Below are 25,680 nucleotides of genomic sequence, written 5' to 3'. Positions count from 1 at the left end.
CTCAGACAGGCCAAAGGTCCTCCCCCTTGAGAGGATATCACAGCTGGCAGAGGGTAGGGACTCATCAGTGTGCATGCTGCTATGAAGGTGGCACCTAGCAGAAGGAGGCTGTCATAGAAGTCCTAGAACTGAGAACAGCCCAAGAACACCACATAGCCCAATAAGAATAAGATTAGTGTAGATAGACCTGCTTGGCCCTGGGTAAGACTGGTGGGACAGTCTCCCAGAAATGCCAAGCTAGTTACCTCCCTGGTTGAAGGTGGTTAGGGGTGCCTGATAACCCCAGCCCCCACCATCCGGTGGGTCATTAAGACTGGAGGGTAGCAGGGCCAGGCAAACCTGTGGGAGAGGCACCTGAGTCCATGGGGGTGTAAGACCCCAGTGGTAGTGGGGCCAGGCACCTGAGCCTATGCAGCTGTAATACCCTGAGACCCCAGCATAGGGACAGAGTAGTATTCCGGTGAAGGGGTGCAGTGTTGTGTGCCCCAGGAAAGCCTTTAGACTCTTGAGGGCAAGTAATTGGCCTTAGTTATATGGTGCAGAGGAGGAGTTACCTGGCAAGGGGCTTCAGTCAGAACTCTGCCCAGGGCGAGGTGAATTGGCTGGTCACTGCTCAGATGAGGTTTGCGGGAGAGGCCTGAAAGGCTGTGCCAGGGCCAGTCAAGCAGTGCGAGAGGCAAGCTTTGTGGCCTATGGGGGCCACTCAAGGGAACAGGGCACATCAAATGTGGTCTTGTGTTGGGCAGCGAGTAAGAGGCCTGCTGAGAGTGAGTTTAGTGCTAGAGGACCGGTGAGAGTGGGGTCATGTGAATGAGGCCTATTGGAGTGGAATGATAGGATGAATGTGTGAGGCCTAGCAAGAAGCTGAGTTTGGCGTGGCTTCGAGCCAGAGCAAACAGCATCTTCAGGATAACATCTTCTAGGTATGGGACACGAAGGGAGGTCAGAGTCATGTCTAAACCCCTAGGCATTGGGATCTTGAATGGCCAGCCTCCTATTTATATTGTAATACCATTTTACGTTACAATAAAGGCATGGCAGGCGAGACCAGGCAGACTGCCCTAGACAGGCGGGTGAGCTGTGCTGTAACCAGGCCTGGGACGTTGCCCCCTATCGCAATTTTTTTACAGATCACCTTCTCTTCCCAGTATGCCAGTTTTCCAGTACATGGTTTTGAGAGAGAAAATGTGTGTGTGCGGGTGGCGGTGTTTAACTTGGGGAGCACCATGAAAAATCCTTTAAGCTACTAAATTGACACATGGTAGTGTGAGTTAAACCCTTGGAAACAAACCTATTTGTTAAATGATGGCTTGGTCCTTGGAGAGTGGTAGTTAGCCATGTCAGTCTGAAGTCAGTTAGAAGGATAAATCATAGAATCATAGAAAATTAGGGTTGGAGGTCATCTAGTCCAACCCCCTGCTCAAAGCAGGACCATCTTTAACTAAATAAGATTCATAAGCAGAAACTTCTGTGAACTCAAGTAGAGGAGGCCATGTGGAATTTTGGCTTTATCTTTGCTTTGTTTTCTTGGAAGAAAATGTACTTTTTAAATGAATCAGCTTCTGTACAAACATGTAGTCATCTATGCTAACAAGGATGGTTCCTAGTTTTATGTGACTAAAGACAGGTTAATGTGATTTATGGTCTAAAACACAAATAATTCTTATAAACTACTGTAATTAAGACTCAAACCACATCAGATATGTGGCAAAGATTTTTATGGGCAGTATCTCTTATTGGATTGTGGACTTGGGAGGGACATAGATTAGGTTTTGGGTACCAGTGTACCTTTTTTTTACATGCTGGGGGTAGGGGATGGGGGAAGAACAGATATTGCCATACACTGCCATCAAATGTGTGCCATTCCTCTGTTTATTGCTCTTGTACAGAAAGGTGGGTAGCCATGCTAACCTAAAGTCAGTCAGAAGGCAGGGCAGAGTGGCACCTTAAAGAGGGACTGTTTTCAGAAAGAGAAGAGCTTTTGTAGGCAAAAACTTTACTTTGTCACACGCAGCCATGGCTGGTCTCTCCCTGGCAGTCTGTCAGGGTAGTGCACTTCGTCTGAGAAACACAGTCTGGTCCATGCAACTAATTTTTGTCAGTACATTTAGAAAGGGAGAAAATGCTCTTTTGGGACTGAGTGATATGTAGGTAGTGCTTTTCTAATCATTCCACTGCAAGTAAAAGAATAACTCAAACCAGTGTTGCTACGTGTGAGTATAGAAGTACTATTATGATGAAATCAGACCTTAGTAAAAGATCTTTTGATCCTGGCTGCTGTTTACGTAGAAATACTTACACCTCTGATCTTTGCTAATTATGTAATGGTAATAAAAATGCTATGAATATATGCATATCATCTTTCAAAGGCAGTGACATCATATTCTTCCTAGCTAGCAGAAGTTCAGGTGAATGTGTCAGTCTGATCTTTTTCTTTTCTTTATTCCAGTAGCTCCTATTTCCCATGGGAGACTTTGCTACAGAATTGACATGCGAAGGGTTAATCTGATGAAAGCAGATAATACACAAACTAAGGATAAAGCGAAGCATGCCAGTGAAGGACTGAAGTCTTTCATATCCATAGCAGCCTTCATCCAAGGAGTTTAATGAATTTTACAAGGCTTTAAGACCCCTTCAGTCCTGTGCTAGGTATGTATTCACTTTGGAAAGTGAGGTAAACTCAACAAAAGTTGAAGAGGTTTGCCCAGGAACATATGTGAAAACAGTGGAAAGTCTGTTGAGAACCCAGAGCCCTGTGCACTAACTATTGGCCTTGTCCTTGCAGTATTGCAGCTTTTGATATACTGTCTTGCTTTATCATCCTGAAAATACTACATCAGTGACACTTACTTTCCCACTTTCATTTTTCCTCCTACCCTAGTGTATTTTTATTTTCTGAAGAGAATTGGGCTTCTTTTGATGCATGGAAATATGCATGCCAGTTATTTCAAGTTTTCCATTTTATTTTTGGACAGTAAATAGTCTGTTAGTCTTTGCCTGATGTTCTAGGAAGACTAAATTCACGTGAGAAGAGCCATGCAGTTAACATCAAAGCATGGGACAGCACACCTGCTTATGTGATACATAAATCAGTGTTGCCTCCAATATTTTAGTTTTAATACAGTTCTGGATTTATGTCTTATAGGAAGATCTGAAAGGAGAATGGCAGTGTATTTTAAATGTGGGTGCCTGCCAGTGTGTTCCAGCTGGATGTTCTGACTTTGGCAACATGGACTGGGCAGTGCATGAGGGAAGCCCTGCTATTGTTTGAAGGAAATATGGTGGTGGTTTAGATTTTAAAAAATCACTGTGAGAATTAACCCACAGTGTTGGAAGCTGCAGTATTACTTGGACGTGGAATTTTTGAAAGTGCCCATTTTGACAAATGGCCCTTTAAGTGGGGAGCTGTGATCAGGGAACATAATGGCAAGGTCATGCCTCTGGTGCTGACAATTGCTAGTGGTGACAGTTGCAAGGCTATTTTGGGAGTACTATTTTTTTTGTTTTCTCTGAACTCCTGTCTCTGCACTCCCAGATTTAACCCTGATGTTGTTCAGCTGCCACCAAACCTGCCTTTTTTTGTTGAGTGTTGCCTTTTTAGGATATGTATTGACATGTTGTTACTTTTCTGCTAAATGCCATGAAGCAGCTAAGTAAGAGGGAGTCAGATGTTATTCAACACATATTTATGGTAGGAAACTAGCATTTATTCAGTCTTGCCATCAACAAAACTTAGTGTAATGTTGGCATGGCTTCCCTGCACTACCAATTATCACAGATCAGGATGTTAATAGTTAAAATCTTCAGGCACAGCTGGCATTCCTCAGGTTATAGTAGCTATTTAATTGCTTCTAAAATTACTTTACTAGTTTCCTAGATATAAACCATACAACCAATTATAGTATATGTTCCCTTGAATACCTAAGAGGTAGGATATTATAGATGCACATCAGTTAGACCAAAAACAGTATAAATGTCTTGTGACCAAGGTTAAGGAATAAATCAAATGATTTGTATTCTACTCTTGGCTCAATTATATGCTTCCTACATGACACTTGGGAAGTCACTGAGTGCTTGTCTCTACTTCTTTTGTGCTGATTCTGCCACTGCTGCTGAGAAGCATGCCCTGCTCTCACTCCTGTTCAGTGCATACCAAAGCTTGACTTCAGTGTAGCCAAATTAAAATATACTTGGTGCTCCTCTGCGAAGCACACCAGGGACCGAGACCCTAAGAGCCATGCTGGATTGCACATTGGGGACCATGCTAAGCCAGCTATGTTGCCTTACTGTCTAGGATTTGGCAGGAGTAGCCAGGGTGTGCATTCAGTGATGGTCTTTGCCTTGGCATGGAGATAGTGTAGTCCAGTGGTGGCCAAACTGTGGCTCAGGAGCCACATGTGGCTTGCTGGCATGGTACTTCAGGCTCTCTGGAGCTGAAGCCTTGCCCACTTCTCCACACTGTGACTGCTGGCTCAGGTGCTGGGCTGCAGCCAAGCTGCTTACCCCAGGGCCAATTTACTGTGGAGAAAGCTGGAGGGGCTCAGTCCTGTGGCAGTAGGAGCCTGATCCTGCAGCCAGTGCCTGGCTGTTAAATGTCAGGCTGGAGAAATGGGCTGAGTTCTGCAGCTCTTCACCTTCAGTGGAGGACTGGATGTGGCTTCCAGAGTGAGTAACTCTGGCCAGTCTTGGTGTAGTCAGTATAACTCTTGTGCTCCAGTTATCTATGAAGCTGGGGTATATTTCCTTATGTTGTGGTGGAGGAGTGGGCTGGATGAGCTTGACTTGCTCTGTTTCAGAGCGCTTAGAGATAATTATATGGTGGCATAGACCTGAAAATTGGCATTATACTATGGTATCTGTTACGCAATGTCCAAATGTTGGTAAAATTTTGAAGTTAAGTAATTCTGTCTTCACAGTTTGGAGGGAAGACCTGTCTCTAAGCTGGTGGTATCTGCATGACTTCAAAGAATCTGAAGCTTTTAACTCATTTTCTGAAACTTATGGAACCCCCCTGCCAATTTTTATAGGTTTTTCTTTAAGTCCTAACCCCCTCCACAGTTTTTACAAATCTTTTGACACTTGCTGTGTGAAATACGTCCAGATGAGACTTCATAGTTGGTAGGGTCGGAAGGGACCTGAGCAGATCATCAAGTCCGACCCCCTTCCATGGGCAGGAAAGAACGCTGGGGTCAAACAACGCTGGCAAAGTGCCTATTTAGCCTCCTTTTGAAGACCCCCAGGGTAGAAGCGAGCACCACGTCCCTTGGAAGCTGGTTCCAGATCCTAGCCACCCTGATGGTGAAGTCGTGTCTCCTGGTATCTAGCCTGAATCTACTCTCCGACAACTTATGGCCATTATTCCTTGTTACTCGCAGTAGTGTTCAGGGGAACAGGGACTCTCCCATTGCCTGCTGATTTCCTTTGGCAAGTTTATAGACAGCCACCAGATCCCCTCTCAGCCTTCTTTTGTGGAGACTGAACAGGTTCAGGTCCTGTAGCCTCTTCTCATAGGGCCTGCCCTGCTGCCCCCGATCATGCGGGTGGCCCTCCTCTGGGCCCTCTCCATGTTGTCCACATCCCTCCTGAAGTGCAGTGCCTAGAACTGGATGCAGTACTCTAAACTGTGGCCTTACCAGTGTCATATAGAGGTGGAGGATCATCTCCTTGGACCTGCTTGTGATGCATCTACGGATGCATGAGAAGGTGCAGTTAGCCTTCCAGACTGCGTCCCCACATTGGCAGCCCGTGTTCATCCTGGAGTCTGTAATGACTCCAAGATCCTTTTCTGCCTCTGTGCTGATGAGAAGGGAGTTCCCCAGCCTGTAGGTACGGTGCCAGTTCTTTCTCCCTAGGTGCAGTACCTTGCACTTGTCAGTATTGAATCCCATTTTATCCTCATCTGCCCACCTCTGTAATCTATCCAGATCCAATTGCAGCCTGTCCCTCCCTTCTAGCATGCCCACCTCTCCCCACATCTTCATGTCATCAGCAAATTTGAACAGGGTGCTTTTTACCTCCTTGTCCAAGTCACTGATGAAGATGTTGGACAGTGCGGGCCCGAGGACCGAGCCCTGGGGGACCCCACTACCCACATCCCTCCAGGTTGAAAATGACCTGTCCACCACCACTTAGTTATGACAAGTACTCAAAATGGATAAATTGAAAACATGATGTATTTTTCTTTCATCCTTTCTGCAATCTAATCCTATGTTAATTCTAATTGTATATTGCAGCAGTGAAATATACTTTCAGCCAGTAGTACGTGGTAGCATCCTTTCCCAATCTGGGCATTTCAAAGTGCTACAGATACTTTGGTGTTGGACACATTACTTGAGTAATTTAAAATTTTACTATCCTTTATTAAGTATCAAGTGTTCGTTCTTGTCTTCTTTTTATAAAAGACATGAAGCATGTGCATGGCTTTCATCGACCCCTGACAGACGGACATCTTAAAACCTAATCCTCAATTCCAGTAATTTTATGTCCTGCCATGTCACATGCACATGGTTAGATGCATGATTTTGGGGTAAGGGATTAGGTCCTTATCATGCTTTACTTACTGGTGCAGTGGGTCCCAGGCTCCTACTGTTTCAGCAAGGCTAAACCAATCAGCTGATTGTCAGCTGTGGCCAGGAACCAAATTGGTCTCCAGACCCAGCTGACAGTCAGCTTGGTACATAATGAGTCTGCCATTGGCTGGGGCAGCCTGATGCCAGACTCCCTATCGTCGGCAGTCTCTCAGAGTTGAGGATGACATCTTGTCCGGCTTGATGGTTCCTCAGGTGACTGAGGAGTCCAATTCTGGATACACACATTCTTGATTCAGCAATGGGGGCATGTTGTTGTGCGGGGGAGTGGGATTCGCAGCCCGGGTTGGTCTCCTTCTCCTTCCTCCACCACCGTCGTTCTGCCTCAGTATCGAGTCGTTGGGCCTTGAAGTGGTGCGCACCTTGGTAGACCAGCTGGTGCCACACCAAACAGTCAGAAGCTTGCTCCTCCCCAGCTGTTGGTGTTGTTGCCTCTGTGCTTGAGGGTGACCTTGAGCATGTCTTTGTACCATTTCCTTTGGTCACCTTTGAGCGTTGGCTAATGGAGAGCTGGGATAAGAGAATATGGCGAGGGAGGTGGTTCTCAGACATCCAGAAGCGGTGCCCACCCATCGGAGTTGATTTCTCAAGAGCAAAGCTTTGATGCTGGTAGATGCAGCTTCTCGGAGGACACGTGCACTGGTCTGGCAGTCCTCCCATTTGATCCCCAGGATTCGATGCAAGCACTGCTGGTGAAAGCTCTCAAGGCTCTTAATGTGGCATTGGTAGACAATCCAGGTTTCACTGCAGTAGAGGAGCATGGTCAGCACGACAGCCTTGTAAACCAGGATCTTTGTCAACTTCTGAAGGTCTCTATTTTCAAAGACATGTTGTTGCTTGGAAAAGGTGGCACTGGTACAGTTGACCCGGTACCTGGACTTCAGCGGTGATAACCCGTTGAGAGAGGTGGCTGCCGAGACACGGAAAGTGCTCCACATACTCCAGAGCCTCCCTGTGTATGTAGATAGCGCGAGAGACGTTCAGTTGGCGTGTGGAGAGCTGGTGGAGAACCTTTGTGTTAGGGATGTTCAAAGACAGCGAGCGCTGTATAAGCATTATTGTGCACCAGGACCTGTCAAAACCAGGTACAGACTAAATCAGCCCTTTTAATTGCCTCACTTGCAGTGCCAAATCTATCGTAGTTCAAGCAGTCTTTGATCCAAAGAAACCTACCTCAGGCTTCCATGGGAATAGTTTAATTTAAAAACAAAAATGCTAAATAACAGTTTTCTTGGTTTGTTAGCCTTTTTTGTGTATGTGTAGTAATGCCTACTGCAGAGGGCTTAAACAATTAAGGCCAGTCTGTCCTCTGAGGAGCTTTCAGTCTAAAAACAGGTAAGGGAAAAGAGGTTGTAACAAGCGAGCTGCATGCAAACTCTTTTGCTGTATATATAGATGGGAGTGATGTTGGATATCAGTTTGGTAAGGGGCAAAGAGGCTGTACTGATGCATATAGGGCTTTATGAGAGGAAGGAGTAGAGGAGATGGTGCCAAAATCAAGAGAGCGGGTGGAAGAGGTTGGTATCATTGTTGGAACAAATGTATGGGGACAGAGCTGTATATAGCTTCAAAGGCGATGGCAACATTTTGAACTTGGAACTATGTTGGATAAGAAGTCAATAGAAGGATTAAAAACATTTGCCTGAATAAAGTGCAGGAAGTTTTAGTAGCAGTATTTCTTTTAGATCGAAGGTGTAATGTAACATACCTTTTGGGAGGCTGAAGAGAAGGAGATAAATTAATGGGTCGGACTCCTTTTTTCATTAACTCTACTTTTTCTAATTTCTTCAGTTCTCACCAGAATGGGGGCTTTCCGCGTGTAAAAAAACAAACAAACCCCAAAACAAAAAAAACCTGAGCTGCTAAATACTATTCTGCTTGCCAGAAACTGGTGAGGATTGAAGCCAATGGACCCAACTCAGCAGTGTTCTTCCCTTATGAGCCTATGTTTATTCATAGTAACAGTCAGCATGCCCTAAAAGCTAAACCAGTTATTCCTTTACCCTTTTTTTTTACCCTGCATCTCCAGAGAAGGTAGTTTTTAATGCTTATATCCTGCTAAATTGGGGTATAAGGGGGAAGCCAAAGGAAGAAGCTTCTTGTCTCTTTCTTTATTAAGCACTGCAAATTATTAAAAGCTCCCTGGACAACAATGCTTCCCAACACCTATGTAACCTGGTACTATTTCATTACATGAACATATGATACTGAGCAGCTTGACATGCTAATTGTAAACTAAACATCTGTTCAGTGAGAGAAATGGAATGTACTCTGAGCTGCATTCATCATCGGTGTGGCAGAGTTGCTTTAAATATCTTCTCACGCGTGGTCAATTAATTGCACAACACTAACAAATTACACAGACAAATGGGCAATTAGGAGTCTTGTACAGTACTGGAGAGTTTACAGCACTCTTATTAGGGTTGGGTATTTGATTGGTCAAGTACAGTTCAGTCAAATATTGGTCAAATTGTCAACTATGGTCAAATAATATTTTTTTTACATTTAAAAAGCAGTAATTTCTTACCTAATGTTGAAATTAAATACGTTTCATAATTAAATCTCTGTGCAAAACCAGTAGACATCTAGAAAAAGCATTAATTTTTCCATTAAGGAATTTGTCGAAAAACCTTTAAAAATCATGTATTTCTGTCCAGAAAACTACCAAAAAAATTACTCCCCATAAAATTAAAAACATATACCTTTTGTCAAAATAAAAGAAAGTATAAAACTCTACTTAAGTTTAATTATTATAAAAATTCAACATACTTTCACTCGATCTGTGTTTTTTAGTTGGTCATTTTCCTCTTGACTTCCATTCTTTTCACTGTCACTTGCTTCTGAATCTCAGAAGTTATGCTTGGAAAAATATAATTAATCTTTGTCTGAAAGATTTTTTCATTAACCTTAGATTATGATATACAGTTGCCATCTTCCCAGCAGTTTTTTTTTCATCCTGTTCTGCTTCTTGCTATGAATGTTGCTCCCACACTGACCGGTTACAGCTCTGCTCAAGCAGTAGAGCTTTGGAAGAGTTAACAGGATATCAGAAACAGTTACTAATGAACTACCGAGGACAAAAGCCTTTCCACCAATTTCATGATGTAATTGTAACCTTTTTGTATGGATATTGACTACATACCACATCGCTTTACAGTTGACTATACTACTTCTTGCTTTAAAATTATTTCGACCAAAATATATTGGTCATCAAGGAAATTTCTTAAATTTGGCCAAGTTCATTATTAGTTTGCATGCTGCATCAAACTCTTTACTTGTTAGGTTCTCTCTTTGGTATCATGGATCCAACAGGTAAGCTGCATTGTGTGTGTCAGTGATCAATTGACATTTTCTTTTCTCCATCATTTCTTTTGTTTTTTTCTCAAATGTTGAAAATGGAGATTCTTTACAAGTGTCAGTATGATGCTAAATGTTTGTGTACTCATATTGAGCATCTGCAAGTGTGCATTTGTCACCTTTTAACTTCTGTATAGCTTGGGCAACAGGTTGTAGCATTGACAAAAATTTGGAATTGTGTACCTAAAAGACATCCTCATCAAAAATGTCAGTTCAAATGTCTTCAGACAGATGTAGACGGACAACATTTTCTAGCATTCACAACTGCCTGGAAAGCCTTCTTGCAAACTTGAAGCTGTTGCAAACATTTGATTGTTGAAGCCCACCATGTAGGAGAGGTTGTGCTCAAGGTCTGAAAGTATGCAGTGTTGTTTTCAGTAGTGCAGAAACACAGCAGCTGGCACATGTTTTATTTTGAAAAACTTGACAATTTTTCTACTTTTGTGTGATGAGAATGGAATGTTTGTAAACCTTCAAAATCATGAACCAAAAAGTTGCAGTGTGTGAGCCAGACAACTGTAGAACTGAATATGAGGATATTTCTCTTTCACAGTACTACAACAGATTTCATATTTACGGCATTGTCAGTTACAACAGAAAATACTTTTTCAGGACTGAGTTCTTGAATAACATTTTCAAACTAATGCTATGTACTTCGGATGTGTGGTTATATTCTACAGTGCTTAAGAATTTATAGAATAATAGTTGGTGAAGTTGTCACCATGAAGCCAATTATGCTTTCATTCTGAATATTGCTCCAACCATCTGATACAATGGATGCGTTGTGAGATGCCTCTTTAATAAGACCACTACTCTTGCTTTTTTGCACGAAAAGCTTCATCAACAATATATCCAGCCAGCTGTTTTCTGCCTGGTAATATGTAGATTGGATATAGCTTGGCAAAAAAAATTCATTGCATGTAGGGATTTTTTTTTTTTTTCTACTATGTGAAAAGGCAAATTGCTTGCATATGCAGCTTTAGCAAACATCCGGTCAAGTTCACATTTTTCTTGTGTATTAATCCTGTCCAAAAATCCTAAAACTATTTTATTGTGCTTTTGATCTCCTTGGTGTGTTTCCTGTGAAGCTGGAGATTTCACAGAAGTTGATTCCCAAGAACTGGCCAAAGAAGACTTGGAAAGCAGAAGGCTGCTGAGATAAAGCTTCAAAGTCAAAATTGCTTACAGAAGTTGAGTTTGAAGGTGAAAGAAGTGGAAGATTGCCAGCCTGAGTTTCAGTATTTTCTTCTATTCCTGTTACCATACTGCATCTTCATCAGAGGAATCTTCTATGCTTAAAGCATGATCAGAAGAAGCATCTGATGTACAAGTAGAAGAAAACACGCTGACTTGGAATCATTGTTATTAAGGAGTCTTTCATCTTACTGCAGCTGGGCACATTTCACAAGACTTTAAGGGGTGTTTTATCATTCTGTCTATGAGAGTTACGTATTCACAATTGCAGAATTTATATCCTGTTTTTCACTGCTTTCCCTTGTGGCACTTCTTTTATAAAATTTCCATACAAAAGCTTTAGGATTTTCCTTTGCTATTCATTTCTTTTTTTAAAATTAAGTTAACCCTCTTAATAAAAAAATAATTCACTTTCCAAAAAAAACCACTTTTAATAAAAAAAAAATCACAAAAAACAACACACTGAAAGTCACTTCAATTCAAAACTTTGAAAAATAACTTTTAATATAGTGAAGAACTAAATCCAGTAAAAAATATAATACGAAAACCGGGATTTAGTTCACACTGATATTTCTATATAGTCACTGAATAGATATTTTAAGTGTTAAGAAATAATAGTTGTGCCAATAACTAACCTTCCAGATCTAGATTATTCCAGAAAGACATTTCTTGACTGTTTTTCTATGCTATCTGGAAGGTTCCAACCAATCGAATAATTGTTCAGAACTGAGGACTTAAAAACTGTTGGCTGGTATGACTTGCCTGTTAATGCATTACAGTTAACATTTCAAATAGCCTGCCTTTGCACGCTGTCTGCCCCTTCTACTAGCAGTTTGTGCTGTGTAAATCAAAGTGCTGGGGCTGGGGTGTGGGAAGGAGGCTGTGGAACTGAGCCAAGGCAGATTTTTCCCTGGAGGAGGATTGGTAGGGAAGGGGAAACAGGACAGGGTGCAATGGCTGCCAGCAGGAGCACTACTTGCCACCTGTGGGTGTTGCCCTATGGCAAGCAGAGCAGGTATTGGCTACCCTGCCTCTGCCTTTGTCCGTCTCCCTGGCTGACTTGCTGTTTTCAATCTTGTTGCCCGCCTTGGCGATTGTTGGTGTTCTGCCTGCTGGAGGAGTGGGGTGGCGCACTTCAGTGAGAGGGCCTGCAAGGTGGCTTGGCCTGCAGGTGCTCCAGCTGGCTCAGCAGCACCATGCTCTCCTCACCCTGTGCTCTGTCTCCTGTTGCTGTGGAGCAGGAGAATACTGTGCCTTCCTCCCCTGCTGTCTCACACAGCAGAAATGATGGCCAAGGAGGTGCCTGTCCACCAGTTCACTGAATGCCTAGCTGTGGGTTGCCTGAGGCCGCTTGGCTGGGAGACGCCAGGTCTTAGGCACCAGCTACCACTTGCTTCACAGCAGGGAGCCCCAGGCTGCCTCAGTGCATGCCCCACACAGCCCCTGCACTCCCAGCCGTCCATATATTATCAGCAGGATCTGAGTTTTCCATTTCCCACAGAAAAACAGAGAAAACCATAGATTTCCCATTTTTTATCGAGGGGAAAAAATGGATTTTACCTTTCAGCAGAGCTAGCCGCAGTTTTGCAAAGAGCTCTGCAGGCTGGCAGAGTTCCAGTCTGCAAGAGCTGATTGCAAAAAGGGTAGGAAATCCCTAGCCCTGCCTGGAGGGGGAAGAGTGAGGCCTGGATCTCTCACTCACCCAAGGCTTGGGTCAGGCTCACTTTCCTCCCTGGAGTCTGTGAGGTGGTAAGTGGGGGTTGTGGGGCAGGGCTGGGGGAGAAGCCAGCTCTGGGGAGCTGGCTGGGGGCTGAGGGAGGGAGGAAGTGTTGGTGAAAGACATGGAGTGCCTGACCAGCAGCACATGGACTGCTGGTGGTGCTGTTGGCCAGATGGGGCTCTGCACCTCCATGTGCAGCTTCCCTGAAGGGCCGATACCGCCACTCTGCTTCCATGTGCAGCTGGATCTGCAGGCACTCCACATCTTCCTTCAACACCTCCTGGTTCCCTCTGCCTCCAGCCAGCTCCCTGCAGGAGTGCCTGGCCTGCCACATGTAGGTCCAGAGCAGCGCTATTAGCCCTTCAGGGAAGCCGCACATGGAGGCACAGAGCCCAGTTGGGCTGATAGCATGCCACTTGCAGTCCACATGGCTTTTCTGGGGGTGGAGGGTGGGGCTGTCTCCTGGCAGCAGCGTGCCCTCCCAGAGGGCAGGGGGACCCGTGCCCCCCAGAACTGTGGAGAGCGGCAGCAGGGCGGATGTGCACTGTGGGCTCATGCTCCCAGACCTGCTGCCCTCCCCTGGGCCCTCTGGAGTGTGGCATGTGCAACCTGGAGTGGCAGAGCACAGTGGGGCCATGCACAAAAGCTGGCTACAGCTGCAAGCTCCGTGCTTCCTTGGCCACACTTCCTTTGTGTACACGGGGGCAATATGGCAGCAGCACAGGGTTGTACGCCTTGCTGCTGCCCCTACCTGCAGGAGAAGTGTGGCTAGGGCAGTGGGGAGCTTGCAGTTGCAGGCAGCTTTCATGAGCCGTCCAGCTGTGCTGTATGGGTTGCACATACTGCATTCCGGAGGGCCTGGGGGAAGGCATCAGGGCTGGAAGCACGAGCCTGCAGCATGTACTCGGCCTGGCCCCGCTCCCTGCACAGATCTGGGAGGTGCGGGTCCCCCTGCTCCCTGGGAGTGTGCACTGCTGCTGGGAGCTGGCCCCACCCCTGCCCAAATCCTTAGGCAGCAACAGTGGAGGAGCTGGCTCTCTGCTCCTTCTGCTGCAGCAGCTTGCCTTCTGTTGGGGACAGGGGGCTGCAGACTTGGGTCCCTGGCCCTATAGCCCTGGCAGCTGGGGCCTCCTCCAGCAGGGCTGGGGTGCAGGAGCTGTGGGTGAGGGGCAAGGGGCACAAGCAAGGCAGGGGAGGGTTATGGGTAGGGAGTGAGGGATGTGGCAGAATGCCATCTCAGTCTCTCCCCAAGCTGCTATCAGGCTTACTACCTATCTGACAATTTGGTTACCGTGGTCACTGCAGAGGGCAGACACCCCTGGCCCCATCAGCTTCAGGTACCCTGAGTTGTAACCCGAGCTGGGTACATTCCTGAGGGTACATTCCATCTGCCTACATGACTGGCCTCACATACCTTGCGGGGGCTTAAACTTTCTATGTTTGAAGCAATGTCAACATGACTGGGAGGGGGCTAGAGACCCTGTCACTCTACCTGGCAACCAGTGATGCATTTCAAATCGGTTGGCTGGCAACCAACAGCTGCTGGCCTTCATTGGATCAGGTAAATGAGGTTATAAGGTCTATATAAGTTAAGGAGTGCCCAGGAAGTGGGGCAGCAGCCATGATGAGAACCCTCAGAAAAGCTGGGCCATTTGAAACCGGCTCTCTCTCTTGAAACTCATGTTCAAGGATTTGCTTGCCTCCAGAAGGGAGTCCCCACCTGCCTCCGGATGATGCTTGTGAGTAATCTATTTGAGATCTAACTAGATGTATAGCTTGCAGTAACTCAGATGTGTGAGCAAAGGCTACCATGCCACAGTTTGCTCTAAGGATTATTCTTTGATATTGCTGTACCCTGTACCCTATTCCAAACCTACTCCTTGTTACAAATAAAGTTTTCCTTGTACCTAGCATGGGAGACTTATTGGGAGAGAGTCTAGATTATGCCTTGGGGTTCCCTTGGTTTGGCTGACTAAGGGAGGCTACTGTTTGTGCTTCAGACTGAGGGAAGTACCCCAAGTTCTTGCAGTGGGTAGAATATCCTTCAAGGACTACTAGGCTTGTGTTTCTCAGGGGGCACATTGATATCTGCTGCTTCCCTGGAACCCAGTGCTAGGCCTGGGAGGTGGCTGGGGCTGGGGCCAGGTTGGGTTGGGAGGCAGCTGGGACCGGGCCTGGGAGACAGCAACTGTTTCCAGCCTCCTGGCTGCAACTGGCCCAGGTTCTGGGTAGCTGCTGATAGCCATGGAGCCTGGGCTGGAGGGCAGGGACTTGCGGTGGGGCCAAGGGGAATGAGCCAGGCTGGGGGGTTGTTGTGGGGGGACCCACACAAAACAAATACTCCCTTTAATCTTGTGTATCAGAAGTTTTATTTCATAGCTTCATAGATTGTACAGTCAGAAGGGACCACAAAGGAACATCATGTCTGACACCCTGCCCCTGGCAGGAAAGAGGACCTAGGTCAGATGACCCAGCCAGGTGTCTATCAAGCCTCCTGTTGAAGACCTCTAAGTTAGGTGATATTACCTCTCTTGAAAGCTCATTCCAGATTCTGGCCACCCTTGCTGTAAAAAATTTCTTCCTAATGTCTAACCTGAATCTACTCTCCACTAGTTTGCACCCATTATTCCTAGTTACTCCTAGAGGTGCTCTGGTAAATAGCGCATCTCCAATTCCTTGTTGTCCTCCCTTGATAAACTTATAGGCGGCTACAAGGTCTCCCCTTAGACATCTCTTGTGAAGGCTGACGAGATCCAGATCCCTCAACCTCCCCTCGTAAGGTCTTTCACGAAGGCCACTAATTATGAGAGTGGCCCTCCTCTGAACCTTCTCCATATTTTCCATGTCCCTTTTGAAGTGCAGCACCCAAAACTGGACACAGTACTCCAACTGCGGCCTGACCAATGCCGCATATATGGACAGCATCACCACCACGATCCATTGGCTGGGAAATTGGCTCCATGGTCGGACCCAGAGGGTAGTAATTGATGGAAGTCATTGTCATGGTGTCCTGTGACCAGTGGAGTCTCCCAAGGCTCTGTTTTTGGACCCATATTATTCAACCTCTTCATTAATGATGTGGACATTGGAGTCGGAAGCAGACTGGCCAAGTTCACTGATGATACCAAACTTTGGGGCAAAGCATCCACGCCAGAAGACAGGCAGGTGATCCAGGCTGACCTGGACAGGCTCAACAAATGGGTGGATGAGAACCTGATGGTGTTTAACACCGAAAAATGCAAGGTTCTCCACCTTGGGAAGAAAAACCTGCAGCATCCTTATAGGCTTGGCAGTGCTACGCTGGCTAGCACTACGGAAGAAAGACTTGGGGGTCATCATTGACTACAAGGTGAACGTAAGCTTGCAATGCAATGCTGCAGCTAGTAAAGCAACCAAAATGCTGGCTTGCATCCATAGATGCTTCTCAAGCAAATCCCAGGGCATCATTCTTCCCTTGTACTTGGCTTTGGTGAGGCCACAGCTGGAGTACTGCGTCCAGTTTTGGGCTCCACAATTCAAAAAGGATGTGGAGAAGCTTGAGAGAGTCCAGAGAAGAGCCACATGCGTGATCAGAGGTCAGGAGAACAGATCTTACAATGACAGGCTGAGAGCCACGGGGCTCTTTAGCCTGGAAAAGCACAGGCTCAGGTGTGATTTGGTGGCCACCTATAAGTTTATCAGGGGTGACCACCAGTATTTGGGGGAACATTTGTTCACCAGAGTGCCCCAAGGGATGACGAGGTCGAACGGTCATAAACTACTGTGAGACTGTTTCAGGCTGGACATAAGAATTTCTTTACTGTCCGAGCCCCCAAGGTCTGGAACAGTCTGCCATCAGAGGTGGTTCAAGCACCTACACTGAACACCTTGAAGAGCAAACTGGATGCTTATCTTGCTGGGGTCCTATGACCCCAGCTGACTTCCTGCCCTTTGGGTCGGGGGCTGGACTCGTTCTTCCGAGGTCCCTTCCAGCCCTAATGTCTATGAAATCTATGAAATTTTACCTGGTTTGCTGATCAGCACAGACTCTATTGTGCAGTCTCATTTTATGTTGTGCCTTTTCATTAGGATGCAGCATATACTAGAAGATCACCTTGATAATACAGTTTACCAGAAAATGAAATGGTAGCCCTGGCTATTAGGATCTCTCCTGTCTACTTAAGAGTGAGAAGTTTAATATTAGATATTGGTCAATTTCAGGAACTGAGCTTTTCTTCCCTACGAAAAAAAATGCTAGTAGTTGGCTTCCTGCTGGGGCAGATGGAATATAAAGAGTTGTTGACTGAAGGTTTGCCCAGCAATACTCGATATTTGAATTATACTTCAGTTTTTCTTTGGTTGTTTTGTGTTTTTCTCAAAGAGAAGCTTGGTTGCAATCTTAGTTCTAGACAGTGCACGCAACTTGCATAGAGAGCAGTTAAAATGCAAATACTTCAGTAGTGATCCAAAATAATTTTAAATAAAGTGGCTGTCAACCAGGAATACAGAGGTCATTGATACTTTTCTCCACCCATAAGTTAAAATTAATTCCTTTCTTATGTCAGCACTACTGAATATCTCTGACTAGACAGGCACAAATTGCATACTTGGTTCCCTCCTCCCTCTATTGCCATTTGCAAACTATGTGTACTGAACTTTAGAAATGAGAGAACCAGAGACTAAATGCGCAATTCTCAAATTGCATTTTAAATCAACATAATTATAACTCCTCTTAACCTCTTCTAAAATAAATTTATATCAGCTCATATATGTGAGGATGCAGCAAATGGGATCAGTATTGTTATAGAAAACTGAAAAAAGTGAGACTCATTTGTGGATAATAGAAAGTTACATCCTTGGAAGAAAAATACAGTAGATATGGTTTCTTTTCTTTGATTTGTAAGGAAATCGTCTCAGCTGAAGAGGCATCATTTTGTTTCTCAGCTAAACTTGCTGTCACTGAAAGCCCTCATCCTTTTGTTGCAGGTTAGGCTTCTCTTTGTGTTTGAGGATAATATGCCTTATAGTTGTGCGAGAGGGTAAATTCTGTGTTTTTAAGACTAGTTATATTTATATAGGCTGATTTGGATTGTGGTGATACTGCCTTGAGCAGAGGGTTGGACTGAGAGGGTCCCTTTCAGTTCTTCTGTGATTGCTTTGGAGAAATTCCTAAGTGTCATGTAAACGTTGCTGTTTGTCTTATTTTGTAATACGGGGGGGTGGGAACCAAACGCTCTGCACCAAATCAAAGGGCAAAGCTTTTTGTTCAGCTGCATCATGTTAGCCAATAAAACTGCTGAATCTTCTAAATTTAACCATGGAGGGCTGCTGGTACTTGACTCCCCCCAAAAGTAAGGTGCTGGTGGTGATCCAAAAGGTGGAGTCCTGCTGATCTTGGATAGACTTTGTGCTCTGGATGGGAGTATAAAGCTGCCATGACTGCATGTGCTGAGCTGCGTTTTTGGGGGGTTTTTTTGCTTTTATGATTAATTCTAACACTCTATGGTTGGGTAAACTGATTCCTGAGTATAAAATGTTAATATGCTTCTAATTTGTACACAGATATTACTGTGACATGATTTTGAAGCATGTGTATTAAAACAACATGGTCATTCAGGGTGGTTGTGTTTGTAACTCATGAAAATATTTATGAACGATTTAAAATTTTATCTCAAATCTTAACTTGGAGTTTCCTATATGTATTGCTGTAACACAAATATTACAGTTTACAACTTTAACTCATAATATGCCTTGTATTTATCTAAGATGACCTTCCAGTATTTATTACCATTTTCCATGTATAGAATCTACTTTTTGGGGAGTTGTCTTGAATTTATCCACCCACTGATGCAGCAGGGGAATAATTGGGGGTTGAGCAGCTTGCCCTTGCCACCTGTTAGTTTTTTGTTCCCTCCTCTACCTCCTCCAGCCTTATGTCCTCTATACTAAGGTATTCTTAATTGTAAGCCCACTAGTGAATTTCTGTGGCATTTAACTGTAAATAACTTTAAAATATTAGCAATTGAATGATTGTGAGATGAACAGATGGAAGGATCTGCATCAGTTTTCTGACATTTTCTTACAAACAGTCAACAACAAGGATTTTCAAAGGTAAAAAGTGATTTGACTTTTTTTAAGGCGCATTGGTTGTGAAGACAGTCAACTTCTGAGATACCTTCAGGGAGCTTATTTTCAGCCTGTCCTCTGAAAAGTGGTGCCCTATAAGGTATCAAGGAAGAATTACCTGAATTGGCAAACTACTCTAGAAAAATGTTGGCTGGTGTTATTGCAGTTGCCTAAGTGTTTGTTACAAAGTTACTCCTCATGTATTTTGTTGTTTCCTGGATGCAGATCATCATAACTGCTAGTACTTACTCAGTTGTAATTCAGAAGAGATCATATAGATTGAACCTTCTCTTGTATTTCTATTCTTATGGATATTTAGCTAAAGAGTCTTGCTAATAACTGTTACATCACATGATTGCACAGTGCTGGGCAAAAGGCCTGTTAAGAAACGTAGATGTATAGGAGTAGAAGGGGGATTTTTCTGTTCGAGTGTTAGAGGATGCATCACTGCACGTCAAGCACTTTAGTTGAGCATTCTAGACTGAAAACAACCTGCCTGCATAGAGTACTCATTAAAACATAGCTCCTGTTGGGGTGGTGAATGAATGCCAACTGGTGCGCACACTCAGTACAGTTTTGTATCCTTACTTTAACTCATTGTTGTCCTTTTAGTATCCAGGAGTATCAAGTTGCTCTGCTGTAAATTTTTTTTGTAGGAACAGGTTGGGGCGGGGAGGGGAGGAGGCAGAGGTTATACCATTGTCCCTTCTCTGTCAAGCATGCATTCCACGGGAACTAGGCAGGGCAAGGGCTGACATGTCAGTGAGGCCGGTAGGAGACCTGAAATCCCAAAGAAGGTTTGCCATCCTTCTTGCATCTAGGAAGGTTTCTTGAAGTGCAGTTAATCCATTAGATTGTGTGTGAGAGTCTTTTCAGTTCTCTTTGCTGACCCTCACCCTATGCATTTATAGCTAGCAATATCTATTTTTGTAGTTTGTGAAAAACAAAATGCAGTGCTCTGTTTCCATGAAACATACAGAGCTGATGACCTAAGTACATGTCTCCAAAAGCTTATTTTAAACTTTCAGGTAAAGATCAAAGCAGGATATAGCATGGAACAATGGTTCTTAACCTTTTTTAGATTTGAGGCACCCCTTAGCCTCAAGGTATACCTCGGAAGATGCCAACTCTAGTTTTCACTAGTTTTTTGCTTGCAGAAAAATAATGGAGCAGTTTTTTTCTGTTGCAAAGAGCAAAAAAGGACCATATAACAGGGGGCTTTCTTGGGGCCCATCTGCCATTGGTCTGCCCGCCTGTTTCTGGGCCAGCCACCCGCCTTCTTGTCTGCCATGCCTTGTTGTTTCTTAATTGGTTCTAATAAGGCGGGAGGCTGCCCATTCTTGCCCCGATGCCAGGGGGCGCTATCTGCGGCTTTGTTCCTCCCCTACACAGCAGCCCAAGCCTCGCAGATGGCATCCAGGTGACACAATGCCTCTGGCCTACAGCCAGACCAAACTTAGGCCTCATTGTCAGAACTCAGACACACACATTCATACTGCCCTTCTCTCAATAGTGTCTCTCACATGCCACCCCCTCTCACAGGGTATTTTTCACGCATTGGCAGCTTGTACTGCTTTGCTCCCTCTCAGTAGGCCCCTTCGGCCATAGGCTTCACCTAGTATGCACCTTGGGTGGCAGATGTACTGTCTTTTGGGCCTCTCCCGTGACCCTCACTGGGGTAGTGGCCGGCCAGTTACCCAACCAGGTCCAAGCTTGCCCTGGCCCCTCCCGGGGCAACTCTATACACATTCACACACGCATGCTGGGCTCCCAGCCCTCTGGCTTCCCCCTCACTGGGGCTCCTCATCTCTGCCCCCTCCCTGGGGCTCCACATCACTGCCCCTCACTGGGGCCACGGCGCTTCCCTCCCCGGTGGGGGCTCACGTGGCCATAGCTGTGCCTGGCCCTGTCTGGGTCTTGCACCCTCTTTGGGCTCAGGTGGCCATAGCCATGCCTGGCCCCCTTATACCTACAGTGTGGTGGGGGCTAGTGGTTAAGGTGCCCCAACTCGCCTTTCAGTAGGGTGGTAACTGGCCTGGCATTTCCTGGGGGCTCCCACACCACTGTGAGCCCCACCAGACCACCCACTCCAAGCAGGGTGCAGTTTTAGATCACGCCCAGGACTGGGAGCCTCCAAACCATCCCCCTAAGCTCCTGCCCCCCACCCCCAAGATGCCCTGCACAGCCCCCCAGCCAGGCAACGCCCTCGCCTGGCCCACCAGCAGCAAATTGCCCCTTCCACATAGGTGGCCAGAGCTTCAAAACAGCTGCTGCAGTCAAGCACCTGCTGGCTACCCAGCCCAGCCCCCAAAGTGGCAGGCACCAACAGTGCCCTGCCACAGACCACAGTAGGTTAGAATGTTTTTAACTGTGTGGATTCCTATGTGAAATCCCTGACTTTATCTTGTGAATTATGTTTGCACACCTAATAGTGTTAACGTTGCATGGCATCCTGTGGCACCCTTGAAAGGATCTGAAGACATCCTATGGTACTGCAGCACCCTTGTTGAGAAACACTGGCATAGAAATAATCATAAAAGTGCATATTTGTTGCTTGTCTGTTTTGGAACCCCATACTGAAATTTCTTTCGGATGGAACATTTTTTTTTTTTTTTAGTTTAGTTGGAAGACCATGGTCGTTACAGACGGACATATCATAGAAAGTTAAGATTGGAAGGGACCTCAGGAAGTCATCTGGTGTCTAACCACCTGTTCAAAGCAGAACCATCCTGACTAGATCATCCCAGCCAAAGCTTTGTCTAGCTGGGTTTTGAAAACCTCCAAAGATACTTCCACCACCTCTCATACAGCATAGCACCTCTTAATGTTCAAACTACCATCTTTCCTTGGGCTCCATACCCTATCTTTTCAGGGAAATGTGCTCCATGACCTTATTAACCTGTTTTTGTGTTTTGCTAACCTCCCAGTAAGAAGATTCTTCCTAATGTCTAACCTAAACTTTCCTTGTTGCAGAGACCGTTGTTCCTTGTTCTGTCATTTTCCACCACTGAGAACAGTCCAGCTCCATCCTCTTTGGAACCACCCTTCAGGGAGTTGAAGGCTGCTATTAAGTCCCCACTCAGTCTCCTCTTCTCTAGACTAAGTAAGCCCAAGTCCCTCCATCTTTTCTTATAAGTTATGTGCCCCAGCCCCCTCACCATTTAGTTGCCCTCCGCTGGACTCTCTCCAGTTTGTCCACTTCCTTTCTGTAGAGGGGGCAGGACGGGACTGAACATAGTATTCCAGATGTGGCCATACCAGCACTGAATTGAGGCAAATAATCACGTCCCTCAATCTGATGGCAACACGCCTACCAATCCAGCCCAATATGCTGTTAATCTGCTTGGCAACAAGGACACACTGCTGGCTCGTATTCAGCTTATTGTCCAGTGTAACCCCCAGGTCCTTTTCTGCAGAGCTACTGCCCAGTTTTCAGACCCCAGCCTGTACCAGTGTGTAGGATTATTCCATCCTATGGACAGGACTTTGCATTTGTCCTTGTTGAAGCCCATGAGCAGGGATCCTGGTTTTCTCTGATTTAAAAAAAAGTCAAATTTTTCATTTTAAAAAAGTGTAACCCCCAAATCCACATTTTTCCATGATTAAAATGAAACATCACTATACATCTCTCTATTAGTGATGTTTAATTTTAGTCATGGAAAAATGTAGATTTTGGGTTACTTGTTTTTAAACCAAAAATTGGGGATGCTTTTTAAATCGGCGAAAACAAGGATCCCTGCTCATGAGATTCCTTTTGGCCCAATCCTCCAATTTGTCTAGGTCTCTCTGAATCCTACCCTACCCTCCAGTGTATCTACTACTCCCCCCAGCTTGGTGTTACCTTGCTGAGGGTGCACTCTATACCATCTTCCAGGTTGTTGATGAAGACATTGAATAAAACCAGCCCCAGGACCAACTCTTGAGGCACTCTACTTGATACCAGCTGTCAAGCTGTCATCGAGCCATTGGTTACTACTCTCTGAGCCCAGTGCTCCAGCCAGGTTTCTATCCACCTTAAACTCCATTCATCCAGCCTGTACTTCCTTCGCTTGCCTGAGAGAATGCTGTGTGAGACCGTATCAAAAGCCTTGCTAAAATCAAGGTACACCGCATCCACAGAGTCAGTCATCTTATAGAAGACAATCAGGTTGGTCAGGCATGCCTTGCCCTTGGTGAATCCATGCTGTCTGTTCCTAATCACCTTTTTCTCCTCCAAGTGCTTAATGGATTCCTTGAGGACCTGCTCCATGATTTTTCCAGGGACTGAAGTGAGGCTGACTGGTCCGTAGTTCTCAGGATCCTCCTTTTTCTCTTTCTTAAATATGGACACTATGTTTGCTCTTTTCCAATCATCTGAAACCTCTCCTTATTGCCAAAGATGATGGCTATTGGCTTTGCAATCGCAGCACCGTTGGATGCATCCCAACCGTCCTCATGGACTTGTACCCATCTAGCTTTTCTAAGTAGTCTCTAACCTGTTCTTTCAGTACTGACGGCTGCTCGCCTCCTCCCCAAACTGTGCTGGCCAGTGCAGTAGTCTGGGAGCTGGCACAACTAAGTTTTAAAATTCCTGTCATTTTGCTTTCTATTAGACCAATGCAGGGGTTTCAGCTGCAAACAGTTTAATTGAAAAAAACTCCCAATACCTGTATTTCCAGGCCAAAATGTAATACTTAAGTTGTGTTATAATCTCAGTTCCATTGACACTTGGGTAGAGAAGTATTATCTCAAATTAAAAAATAACTTGTATTCTGCAGGCAGCTGTTTCACTGAAATATAGAAAACTTGGAAGTATGCAGTTTGGGTTCTCCCGACTTAAATTTGAATTTTGAAGCAATGCTATCTATTTTTACTCCATGTCTCAATTACAATTTAATGTCTGTGTTTAGTATCATGTATGTATAAAGTATACTTTGCGTGTTGGAAACACTGGATTGAATTTTTTATGAAGATCTAGGGTCCAACTCAGAAATGACATGGAACATTTCAAAAGCACATTAAAGGCATCTTAAATTTTTAAGTCCAAGTGAACTGTCCACAAAACTGCCTGCATGCTTAGGTGCCTAGAATCATAGGGTTGAAAAGGACCGTAAGAGTCCAGGTCCAGCCCCATGCAGTAATTCTGTTCCTAAACTGTCCCTATCAAACCTGGTCTCTTCTTGGGGGAAGAAACTTCATTGAAGGATGTTTCTTATCTTCCCTGGGGAGTATGTTCCACTACTATATAGTTTTAACAGCTTGGATCTCGGGAATACATTCCTTACTAACCTAAACCTAAAAATTTAAGCAATGTGGTCTGCTATAGTATGGTTATTTTTTAAAGGAGAAAGTGGCTTCTCAGGTTGTGATACCACAGCCATGGTATTCTGGCTTCATTAGGTCCTATAGGATGCCTGTAGACTCCTATAGTATACATCGGGGTGAGCAATTATTTGGGTTGGAGGGTCGCTTAAGGAGTTTTGGTGAGGGGTGGGGGGTGCTGACCCAGTGTGAAGGGTGGGGCAGTGCAAAGGGGGCAATTGATCCTGTCTGGCCCCAGGCCCTTCTGCCCTGCACCTACTGCTGGGGGTTCTCCATGGAGCAGGCAGGCAGGCAGGGTATGGGTTGTGTGGTGGTGACAGTTTTGGGCTGGGGTCTGGTGCAGAGCTGTGATCCCCTCCCCTAATGTCCCTGTGATGGTTGCCAGTTATGGAGGAAGCAGTTTGCGCCTCTGCCGTGTGCCCCAGTCCCTGGCCCTGTGCTGTCACCACCCCACAATCCCAACTCCCAGCCACCTGTCCTGCTCCCAGATGCCACTCCCCACCCACCCATGGCCCCATCCCATCCACCTGGCCAAGTGTACCTTGCCTGCATGGGTCCTGGGCCAGTCTGCATGGAGACCCCACCCACCCACTCCACCTGGTGCCCCCAGCAGTGGGTGCAGGGTGGATAGACTGGTGTGCCTAGGCAATGGGACTGGATCTGGCAGACACTGGCAGCAGCAGCTGGGCAGTTGTTGTAGTCATTCCCTCCGCCTTCCCCTGCAGTGGAGGGTCAATGGGAGGGGAGGCTGTGGCAGGGAGGCAATAGTTGTAGCACTTGCCCCAACTCTGAGTCAGGGCTGCAGCAGCTGCTCCTCCCCCTCCCTCTCCACCATCGCCTTGTCCTCGATTTCAAGATGAGGGATGCTTTTTCCCATGTTAAATGGGAGAGAAGCTTTGTCTTGGAGTTGAGCAAATAATGGTAATAACTTTCTGTGATTCTGTGTTCAAAATTTCAAATAGTCTCTTTTGGAACTTGCCTGTTTTCAAAACATTTTAAAACTTCCTGGAAGAATTTTGCCTGTGTCAGCTATTGGATAGATTTTGTCAAAGATAAAGGGCTGCAGTTATCAAAATTATATTCGTGGTGAAACAAAACCTTTAAATCTTGGATCAGTTTGAGAAGCAGTTGTGTAAATGGCCTTTGAAGGTTCCATGTCTGTAAGCAGTTTCCAAACTGAACCTGCCTTATGTAATAGTTAAGGCAAACTATTTCTACTTACATTAACTCTGCAAACTTAGTTCGGAGTCTGACAGCTAAGCGGAGTTCTTTTCTGCCAATATCATAAGTAATAAAGATTCTGTAAAGTGGAATCTCCTTTGATGCAGATGATATATAATCTCGCTCATATTTCAGTAGCAGGATAGGCTTTGAATCACAAGAAAATCTAAATGGCCTTTATTTTAATCAGTAAAC

The 25,680-nt window shown here is 45.3% G+C and overlaps 1 protein-coding gene across 5 annotated transcripts in view; it reads left to right on the top strand.

The window, feature by feature from the left end:
- PPP1R12B (protein phosphatase 1 regulatory subunit 12B) overlaps positions 1 to 25,680 on the top strand; it is a 187,186-nt gene that overhangs the window by 20,348 nt on the left and 141,158 nt on the right. Inside the window, exon 2 of one of the 5 annotated variants that reach the window (XM_090024878.1) lies at positions 2,450 to 2,649. The exons of the other annotated variants lie outside the window; for them this stretch is intronic. The gene's annotated coding sequence lies outside the window, so the exon portion shown is untranslated. The remainder of the gene's footprint in view (positions 1 to 2,449; positions 2,650 to 25,680) is intronic. 5 annotated transcript variants of the gene reach the window in all.

Source organism: Crocodylus siamensis, chromosome 13, assembly GCF_052110815.1.
Source record: "Crocodylus siamensis isolate JL-2025a chromosome 13, ASM5211081v1, whole genome shotgun sequence".
In the NCBI taxonomy this organism is placed as follows: domain Eukaryota; kingdom Metazoa; phylum Chordata; order Crocodylia; family Crocodylidae; genus Crocodylus; species Crocodylus siamensis.
This window is presented reverse-complemented; position numbering and strand designations above follow the sequence as displayed.